We start from the raw sequence: 10,540 nt of genomic DNA, 5'->3' as shown, positions 1-10,540 counted from the left end.
ATGCTGAAAAAGGTAAAATAGTTTTAAAATCCTTGGAATGATAGAAGTGTATTGGAGACATATAGGAGAACATATAAAAGAATTGATTCTGGAATGCATCTTCAGTTACGGGATTTCTGCCAATCAGATATATTCCCTTACAACTGATAACAACAGCAACATGATTAAATCTGTGCAACTTTTCTTGGATGGAGACGAAGAAGAAAAAGACATTGATTTTGACGAACTGAACATAAATAATGACGAAGAAGAAAAAGAACTTGTTATTAACGAACTCTCGGAAAGCATTCGCGATGCTGTGCGCGGATTTCGGTGTGCAGCGCACACATTACAACTCGCAGTGCTGGACGTGCTTAAATTGAAATCTGTTGACAGATTAATTGGAAAACCCATGCGGCGATGAAAGCTTTGAAAAATCAGGTGTTTATGGTTTCGATTTGGCGTAGTAAATTGAAAAAACCAATACTTGATGGGAAAACCAGGTGTGATATAAATAACCATCGTATGTCCCTTTTTTAAACAATTATTTGATAACGACAGGTGGAACTCGACACTTGCGATGCTAGCTCGTCTTCTTGAGCTTCGGGACTTCATTACTGAAATAGAAAATTCTCATGCAGATTTAAAGATCAGTGAGATTCAATGGATTGGCATTCAGGAGATATGCTCCGTTCTCGAGCCGGCCCGAAAAGCATCAGTCAGGTTGCAAATGCAACAGCTGACCATAGGAGATTTTTACAAATTGTGGACGTCGTGTAAAATGGACGTAGAAGAAATCGACACAGTATTTGCGAAAGCTTTTTCCGTGGCCCTTCAAACACGGGAAAATGTGTTGATGGATAATGATATTTTCCGATCAGCAATATATCTAGATCCTAGATTTAAGGTTAATTGTAAAATTAAATAGCTTCGCTTTGTATAACTAAGATTAACATGTTTTGCTTGTTAGGTAATTCTGTCTACTGATGAGAGGGTAAAAGCAAAAGCTTATTTGGTCAATCTGAGGCAAGCTGTCCATCAAATGAGGTTAGACAGAAACTCTAACAATAACTCTTTCCCACACGGACACGCTGAGTCTTTCATTGGGCCTCTTGATAAGTTTGAATCAGCCATGCGGGAACGTGAAAATTTTATGGTTTCTCCGGCATTCACCATTGAAAACTAACGAATCGACCACCTTCTTGAAAACTTTGAGGGTCATCCGCGAATAAATTCGACTGAAAATTTACTGGAGTGGTGGTATAATGCACGAACTGACATGACAGAATTATTTATTCTAGCCGAAATTGTTCATGGGGTACCTGTTACTCAAGTCAGTGTAGAAAGATGTTTCTCTAGCCTCAAGTTTTTTCTTTCTGCTTATCGGAATAATTTGACTCCTTCAATATTAGAGGACATTCTTTTGATTCGATGCAATGAGAAATTTGAAAAATAATCTATCAATACATGTTCGATTCGAAAGTCAATTTGAAATCAGAGGGCTTCAGTTGTTTGTATTTTACGTTCGATTTCGAGTAAGAAACGGCTTCATCGGAACGATCTTGCCTTATATACCTCCATACCAACCACGATATCCGAAAAGAAGCGGCCAATTCTCTTTGTGTTAAGGTGAGAACCGAAATCAAAAACAGACATTTCGGTTTTCAAAGTATCTGAAACAGAAGGGTCAGAGAAACAGATATTTTTCAGAGGTTTGGGTCGCTGATCACAGTGTATTCACATTGAATACTAGTAGATTTGATTCTGTTTACATGTAGAAATATAAACTCATAATTTCACAGTGTATTCACATTAAAAACAGGTGAATTTGATCCTGTTTACATAAAGAAGTAAAAACTCATGGTATCACAGTGTATTCACATTGAGAACAGGTATATTAGATCCTGTTTAGATAAAGAAGTATAAACTCATAATATCAAAGTGCATTCACATGGAAAACAGGCATATTTGATTCTGTTTATATATACAAGTAAAAACTCAGGGTATCACAGTGTATTCACACTGCATACTAGTATATTTGATCCTGTTTACATATAGAAGTGTAAACTCATGGTATAGCAGTATATTCACATTTAATACAAGTAAATTTGATTCTGATTACATGTAGAAGTATAAACTCATAATATCACAGTGTATTTGCATTAAAAACTGGTATATTTGATCCTGTTTACACATAGAAGTAAAAACTCATGGTTTCACAGTGTATTCACATTGAATACTAGTATATTTGATTTTATTTACATGTTTAAGTATAGTCATTATATCACAGTGCATTCACCTTGAAAACAGGGATATTTGATTCTGTTTACATATAGAAGTGTAAACTCATGGTATCACAGTGTATTCACATTGAATACAAGTAAATTTGATTCTGTTTACATGTAGAAGTCCAAACTTATCATATCACAGTGAATTAACATTGAAAACTTTTATATTTAATCCTGTGTACACAGAGAAGAAAAAACTAATGGTATCACAGTGTATTCACATTGAATACAAGTATATTTGATTCTGTTTACGAGTAGAATTATAGACTTCTTAGACGTGTTACAGACTGATTTACCCTTCAAACGTTTCAATTTGATTTTCTTGTACTTCGACCTTCACGAACCCCGTATAAAAACTTTTTGTTCTATAGAAAATAGCGAGAGACACCTTTCACTATTTTGCTACTAAAGAGTTCTTCCCCAATTTTTGGTGCTACTGCAAATATAATTTTCAAGAAATGACAATACAAAAGTAAGTTAAAATATTAATAGATTACATTTGGTGGTAGCTGAGTCGAACTCGGCTTTCGTGTTAAGGTGAATTGCGTGTCTTTTTTGTTTTATTGTTTATTTTAAATTTTTATGGTAATAAGTGTTACTTATTGCCTTCTCTTCGTTTGTTGGCTTCCTATTTGGTTGAAATTTTTTATAACTTTTCATAGTTATAAAAGAACATGCTTTGTTAGAAATTAGTTCGTTATAAAAGATGAGTGCAAATGAGAATAGTGGTTTAGAAACCACTTTCGAAAGAAGATCTGTAAGAAAAGGGCCACTAATACAAAGATTTGTTCGATCAGTACGTGAAAGGTTCACTCCTTTAAGATCAGGAGGCGGTTCGACGTCAATTTTGATAAATAATGAAAATCTCGGTGTCGAACTAGATAGTGATAGCCCCCATCAATCCGATATTGTTCTTCTTGATTCCAATGAAATTAAAGAATTGAGAAATGATGATCAGTGGAACGAAGTATTTAATATGCAAGTATTGTCACAAGACGAAACCGTAGTCAAACCCCTGATAGGCGAAGAGACAAGAGAATTGCTATCATATAATCAACTTCTAGAACAGGCTCGGGCAATTACAGATCTGGAAAAAATAAACAGATAGGGTAGAAAACACAGAAGATATCTCTATAGATTTCCAAAACTTAGAACTAATAAATGAAGAGAACCAAGATCGGGCATGGTTTTATCAGCAATACGAAAATACGAGAATAACGGAAATTCCTGTTGACGATCTTATTTTTGAATTGCAGTATTTACTTCGAAGTGAAAAAAAAATAGAGTTAGCAAACAACGAAGTAGGAACAGCCTTAAGAGCATTACTCTTAACCGAGCCCACAATTTTGACACCAATTGAACTCTTTAAGCACTGTGGTCTAAATACATACTACGAAAGTACTGATTCCGAGTATGAATCAGTGCACTCGGGAGAACAACAAAGTAGTTCAGAATCAGGCTTAGTGCCCCAATCTTTAGTAACACTCGAAACTGAGGAGGAAACTTCTAAAAACAGCGTACCCATCAAAATTTTAAGAGCGGAAATCCACACGCAAGGTGATCCGATTCCTTTAGCTTGTCCTAAAGCGACCCCTAGTACCACAACAATCACTTGTCCGGTGGTTAATCATTCACAGTCAAGTATGAATACTCAAACTCCTCAATCACAGTTAGGGTCCACTCCGTGTAACTATTTACCGTATCAAGGACTACAAAGTCTGAAAGTCTCCTTTACTCCAGCGTCGATCGTTGACCAGTCAAACAAATTCATGCAAAACAAACCGTCAGAAGAAACAAACCAAGACATGTCCATTAAAATATACGTAAAAGAATTGAGCCGTTTGATGGAATCCGGAATGGATTATGAGGAGGCTTCCAAAGCAGCTGATTGTATTGTGCAACACGTTCTAACGAATACTAAACGTTGCATTAATTCCTCTCAGAAAACGAAGCATAATGGACAGCCTGTTTTTACAACTAGCTCTCAGCCTTCATATCTTACCTCAACCCCTTTACATTCACAACCACTTGCGTTAAGTGGACAAAGTGTAAAAATTCCAAGCATGTTCAATAAGCAAAGTAATAACGGAACAACTCCAAAGTACTCAGTGACCAGCTCAATTCCTAAAATGAATCCCTTAGTAATGTGTCCGTCAAAAGTAAACAGTATAGGAAACACAAACTTTACACAAAATTTATTTCTAACGCCATCGATAAAAATAAAAAGTTACAACAAAGCCAAGCAATGACGTTATTTAGTAACGTCGGAATTTACGTAGACCGTGATCGCTCCGGTCGCTTTGAAGACTGGCTTGCTTATCTAGAATCAGTACTTATTTTAGGCGATTTTGAGGAGTCAAGAAAAATTATCCTACTACGCTCCAAATTGTAGGGTGAAGCGGCTGATGACTTTGATAACTTTAAACTTGAAAATCCAATTAGCGCGCAAATTTACGACAGAGTAAAAGAGCGTTTAATTAAACTTTTCCACTCTACAGAGACCAGATCTAAACAAAGCGTTGAATTTCATAATATGCAACGGGAACCCGAAGAGAATATGAGACGTTATGCGAATGGTATACGCGAGGCCTTCCACTTAGCGTATCCTATAAAATCCACGATAGATAAAGCAACAGTTTTTCCAGAGAACAAATCATGATAGGCAGATTTCTGGAAGGGCTGTCTTTCGACGTCCAGACCAGACTAAAGTATAAAGAATTCGAAACTTTTGAAAAACTCATAGAAAAAGCTGAAATTACGGCCATGGCAGTAGAAGAAACCCAAGTCAGATCCAAACTAAATGCTTTTCAGGCCAAATAAGTCGAACCTAATAAAGAATTGACTAAAGTAAAGGAGGCTTTAGATCGCCTTAGTACCCAGGTGGAATCAAACACTCACCAAAAACATTTAGAAGAAAACATGGAGAAAATGCAAAGGTAATTATCTACCAGAAGAAACGTGAGTTTTTCACAGCGCTCACCACAGTCAAACCCTCCAATCAATTAAACAGGGGATTTATATTTTTGTGATTTTCACAACGATTGGGGGCTATCACTCAATAAGCAACTGTAAAGCAAGGGCGAGTCAAGCTAATGATAAATGTTTTCGTTGTAAAGAAATTGGAGACCGAGCAAACTTTTGCCCCCATATAAAAAATTTGAAACCCACTCCTCCAAAGGGTTATTACGGAAATGGAAAAAACTCATTTCGTTTGAAGAAAGGGGAAACTAAAAACTACCGATGTAAGCGTTGCCCCCCCGTTGGAACTAAGAAAAAGCCCCGACACCATATTGCGCTGTTTGGCACTGTTTGACTCTGGAGCCGAGCAGGGTTGGACCACCGCGGTTAAAATCTACCGCGGTACTACCGCGCGGTAGCGGTAGTACCGCCATCTTTACCGCGATATGCTAAAATTTTCACAATTACCGCACTACCGCATGTCATGATACTACCGCACGGTAGCGGTAGATAAACGCCATCTATCAGCCAGAAAATAACTATATTTCATTAAAAATAGATGGCAGCACGCCATTTCCTCAGCCCCTAACGCTTGATGTTCATCTATAAAGTTTGTAATTCTCAATAAAGTTACTGAAAAACGTTTGATTTAACAGATTTAGTCTTTATCATCATGGGGAAGTCAAACTTGTCAATTTTATTATTATTGAGTGTAATGCAAGCATCCAAACTTTATTTTAGTCGAGGGAATCGATCCCAGCAAAACAAACGAGGTAAACGCAGTGCACCTGTCAGAATGAAAATAGTGTTTTGTTACATCAATCAGGTAGTTTAGTAGTTGCAAGTTCTGACTTACCTATGTAACTGTATTTGAAAAAATTTTTCATTCACAACAAGTTAATCCACCTGATGCAGCACAAATTGATGATGTTGCTGTCGCAGAACCTGCCACTGCGAAGGAAGCTTCAGTACCAGCTTCTACCAGCACTCAATCTGTTCAGCGTGGGCAAACAGTTCATTCAGGTAATACTCCCAAACCTAATCTTTCATATCCTATTATTCATCTTTTTATTTTAGATACTGAGGTATGGGCCTTAATGAGTTGGACACTTCTCGTGATGACAGCAACATCTTCTCAAGTCCCAGCAGAGATCGAGAGGACACAAGGAACCTGAAGATGCTACTAGTGTCCAATCTTGAAAGGTATATAAAGAATAAATCTAGTCATGTTTCTGTAGATTACTTATTATGGGTTTTGTAGAATCTGATGACATCAAAAGGCTTTCCTACCCACCATCCTTCTTCAAGTTTATTGAGCCCTCGGCAAAAAGAAGCCCGTACGCTTGTCAAGGAAGATTGTCCCAGAATGGGAAAGACTCTATCGGCGATAAACAACCTAGAGGAAACTTGCGGGCTCACATCAAAGTATGACGTACTGGTAGACAACTTGTTGAAGATGGTCGATTTTATGCCTTTTTGGTCTTTAGACGGTTCATAAGGAACAGCTGGAAAAGTTTAACACACTTTGTAAAGAAATTGATGCTACTAAGTTGATGGGCGTCCAACCTCTTAGGGACCATTCGGATAAAAAGATCGAGACAGATCGTAAGCCAGCCTCCGTGCAGCAGGTCTTGTCTTTTCAAGGGTACCAAAACTTGTCACACAGAAAAACCTGGATGAATTCATTCCGGTAATTGTTACTGGCATAAGAGAAAGATTGTTGGTAAACTTCATCTATTATCCTTTTACAGGAATACCTTTGTGACGCGGTTCTACCAGTCTATCACACAGAGACAGAAGCCTTCCGGACTTACACCCGTAAATTGCAACCTCGTCTTAAAGTCAGGAACCGTGCATTCTACCGAAAGCAGATCGCCAGTATGTATATAAAGAAGAGAGCTGCTCTTATGAACCAGTTGCGAGGCGCATTGTGGATTTGTACAACTGCCGATGGATGGACTTCTAGGCGGCGGGCGTTCATCGGCATCACTGCCCACTGGATCGCTCCAAACCTGAAAAGGCGTTCCGTATGCCTTGCCGTAAGACGCGTCATAGGAAAGTGTGATTTGAAATTATTGCCAAGCTCCTAGAAGGTGTGTACGAAGAATACGACATCCTTCACAAATTGACGGCAACGGTGACGGACAACGGAAGCAATTTTGTGAAAGCATTTCGTCTCTATGGATCCTCGTCTCTCCACTCCACCATCGAGAGATCCACTTCGACTCAAAATCAAAATGCGCCTCTAAGGGCAGCTTCATTGGACGTTTTGAACGCGTCCACCTCTAGGACGACTCTGCAGCCAGTAAATGTCAGGTCAAACAGGATGGTACTAGACTAGCAATCAGTTTCTTACAATGTCGGTACTGAATTCTTTTTTTAATTTCAAGGTGACCGGAGAAGACAACATCGCCGCTCTTCTAGAAGATGAGCTTTCGATTTTGAAGAGACCGATGATGAGATCGATTCGTTATCTGATCATGACCATGATAAGGAAAAGGAGGATCAAGGAGAATCTGCAACGGAGCAAGAGAGTGAATCCGAAATTCAAGAAAATACTGATGCTGACATGAATCCAATTTCCTTAACGGCAATCCTAAATAGTGGTATTGACGCAACCAACATTTACATCCTACCACCTCATCGTCGTGTGCATGCCACACATTAAACCTGATTTGCAAGTGTGACATCTATAAGGATCTAGAACCGGCTCTCAAGAACCTAATGGAGGCAACCGATAAGAAACTGACTGCTATCTGGAATAAGCAAAATCGAAGCTCTAAGGCTTCTGACACGATCATAGAGAGCCTTGGGATGCTCTTTATCATTCATAATGAAACTCGTTGGAATTCTTATTTCAATGCCATGCAACGAGCCAAATACTTCGTCACAAAGAAAAGGACCGAACTTAAAGCACTTTTTGAACAATTCGGGATTGCGTATTTCCGCCCAGCCGAAGAGGAATTCATTCGTGAATACGTCAAAGTGATGGAGCCTATATCAGAAGCATTGAATGTTCTTCAAGCAGACGTCAACATCTCTATCGGTTATTTACTTCCTACGCTTACCATCCTTCTCAATAAGATGGAAAACCTGAAGGAGAAAGGCGGCATCAAGCACTGCAAACCTCTCCTAAACACAATGATCGAATCAGTAAAGCGAAGATTTGCTGAAAGTTTGGCTGACGCAGAGTTGCACATCGCCGCCATGGTACATCCTCTCTTCAAGGCAAAATGGATGCCGGAAGGCGAGGACGTGATGCTAAAGTCCAAGGTATTGTAGACGTCTTTCGATCCTTCAAGAACGACCAAGTTGACTTGGAAAATAGGTATCTATACAGTTACACTAATTCCATGATGTAGTGCTGTGTTTGTTAACTTCTTGCTTTAATTTTCATTTTACTAGGAAGCAGTCTTATTCAGCGGCCGATGGTATTCAAAGCGAGGATTCGGACTACAGCCCGCAGAGAAAGAAGACCAAGAAAGATTTCTTCAAATCAATTTTGACAAACACAGTACCAGCGGAATCCAACGAGGTTGATTTGTTCCTTGCCGACCAGTCTACAAAGATAAGCAGCCTGAACAAATACCCAACCATTAAGGCCATATTTATCAAGTACAATGCTGCATTTCCTTCCTCGGCCTCTGTCGAGCGCTTATTCAGCGTTGCAGGAAGGATTTTTACCCCACTAAGGGGTCGTTTGTCAGACAAAAACTTTGAACGCATGTTATTATTAAAAGTAAACAAGTTCATTGATTCATAAACTAATTCAGTAATTCTTTCAATCTGAAATACAAGACAATAAGGCAAACTAAATGAAACCTAAATGCTTGTGATTTTATTTTGTCTTAGCTATCCGCGCTACCGCAAACGACCACCGCAACCGCGGTAGGCTGTCAGACTACCGCGGTAGTAACGTACCGCGGTAGAAAATTGAAATCTTGCGGTTACAGCTACCGGGTAGCGGTAAATTTTTTTACTACCGCGTCCAACCCTGGAGCCGAGAGAAGCGTTATTAGTAGCACATTTTTTCATAAGCTTAAAGATGGAAAGGAATTAATTAATTTCACTAAAGAGGTAGATATGGATGTTTTCAGCATAAATGGCAGGCGCCTCGTCACGGAAGGCACAATCACCGTTAACTTTTTTGTGGCAGAAGAAACGCCACGCAGAGCACTTAGGCAGAAATTCATCGTCGTAAATGGAATGGTTGAAGATTGCGTTCTAGGGCACGATGCACTTTGGAAACATCAGTTTATCTATAACGGAAAACAACAGTCCATCTACCGAGTTCAGGAAATTGATCACTTCCAGGAAACAGAAAATCTTTTTGTGATTAGCAAATCTTTGAGAATTTCTCTAAATTCCATTAGTCTCCTAGAGACTAGAGAAGAGTAAACTCACCCTTTCAACCCTTTCAATACTTGTCATTTTGTTAGATGCTGTAATATTCCGTCCGGGCTTAGCCTGGAACCCTACATCTCTACGACACCAAATCGTTCGCTCCGTGTGGTGGCTGTTAATGGAACAGATAAAACCATATTTCTACCTCGCCTTACAGTGTTAGGAACCCTTCGTACTTCCAGACCTTCAAGAAAGCCTGTTGAAACAATGGCTTCAATTAGCGTAGCTTCAGATCCAATAAACACAGCAGCCGTTAAGTTGGCTCTTCCAGACATAGATGAGGAAAACAAGGAGAAATTGCGTAGATTAATAATAAATAATCATAACAGTTTTGCTTTTAAAACAATTGAGTTAACCCATACTACTTTAGTAAAACATGTCATTGACACACAAGGACAAGGTTCTATTCGTCAAAGGGCATATCGCACGTCTCCAAAACAAAAAGAGATAGCTAAAAATATCATCGAGGAACTGATGCAAAATAAAATAATTCGTTATTCAATGTCCCCGTGGGCAGCCCCGATAGTATAAGTAAGTAAGAAAACAGGGGATGTCCGTTTGTGTGTAGATTTTAGAAAATTAAATGCAATTACAAAAAAAAAAGATTCTTTCCCTTTACCTCGTATTGACGACGTTTTAGATTTACTGGTGGGACAGTGGTATTTTTCCACATTAGATCTTGCCTCCGGATATTGGCAAATTGAGCTCGAGGAGGAATCCAAAGAAAAAACAGCCTTCATAGTCGATGACAATTTGTACGAATGGAATCGTTTGGCGTTTGGTTTAACCAACGCCCCGAGAACGTTTCAAAGACTGATGAATTCAGTTTTACGAAGAGTTATTGGAAAGATTTGTTTCGTTTATCTTGACGACATAATAATTTTTTCAAGAATAATTGAAGGGCATTTTAC

The 10,540-nt window shown here is 38.7% G+C and overlaps 1 long non-coding RNA gene and 3 pseudogenes across 1 annotated transcript; all 4 read left to right on the top strand.

Moving 5' to 3' along the window:
- LOC116931314 lies at nucleotides 1–5,878 on the top strand (annotated as a pseudogene).
- A 62-nt stretch (nucleotides 5,879–5,940) lies between these two features.
- On the top strand, nucleotides 5,941–6,425 carry LOC123475666 (annotated as a pseudogene).
- Nucleotides 6,426–6,622: 197 nt separating this feature from the next.
- Nucleotides 6,623–7,273, top strand: LOC123475768. Its single transcript, XR_006651075.1, has 3 exons — nucleotides 6,623–6,650; nucleotides 6,713–6,915; nucleotides 6,977–7,273. It is a non-coding gene; the product is annotated as an uncharacterized LOC123475768 (long non-coding RNA).
- Nucleotides 7,274–7,887: 614 nt separating this feature from the next.
- LOC123475767 lies at nucleotides 7,888–8,980 on the top strand (annotated as a pseudogene).
- The last annotated feature ends 1,560 nt before the right edge of the window (nucleotides 8,981–10,540 follow it).

This window comes from Daphnia magna, linkage group LG9 (genome assembly GCF_020631705.1).
Source record: "Daphnia magna isolate NIES linkage group LG9, ASM2063170v1.1, whole genome shotgun sequence".
Taxonomy (NCBI): Eukaryota; Metazoa; Arthropoda; class Branchiopoda; order Diplostraca; family Daphniidae; genus Daphnia; species Daphnia magna.
Note: the sequence above shows the minus strand (reverse complement) of the source record. Positions and strands in the feature narration are given on the sequence as shown.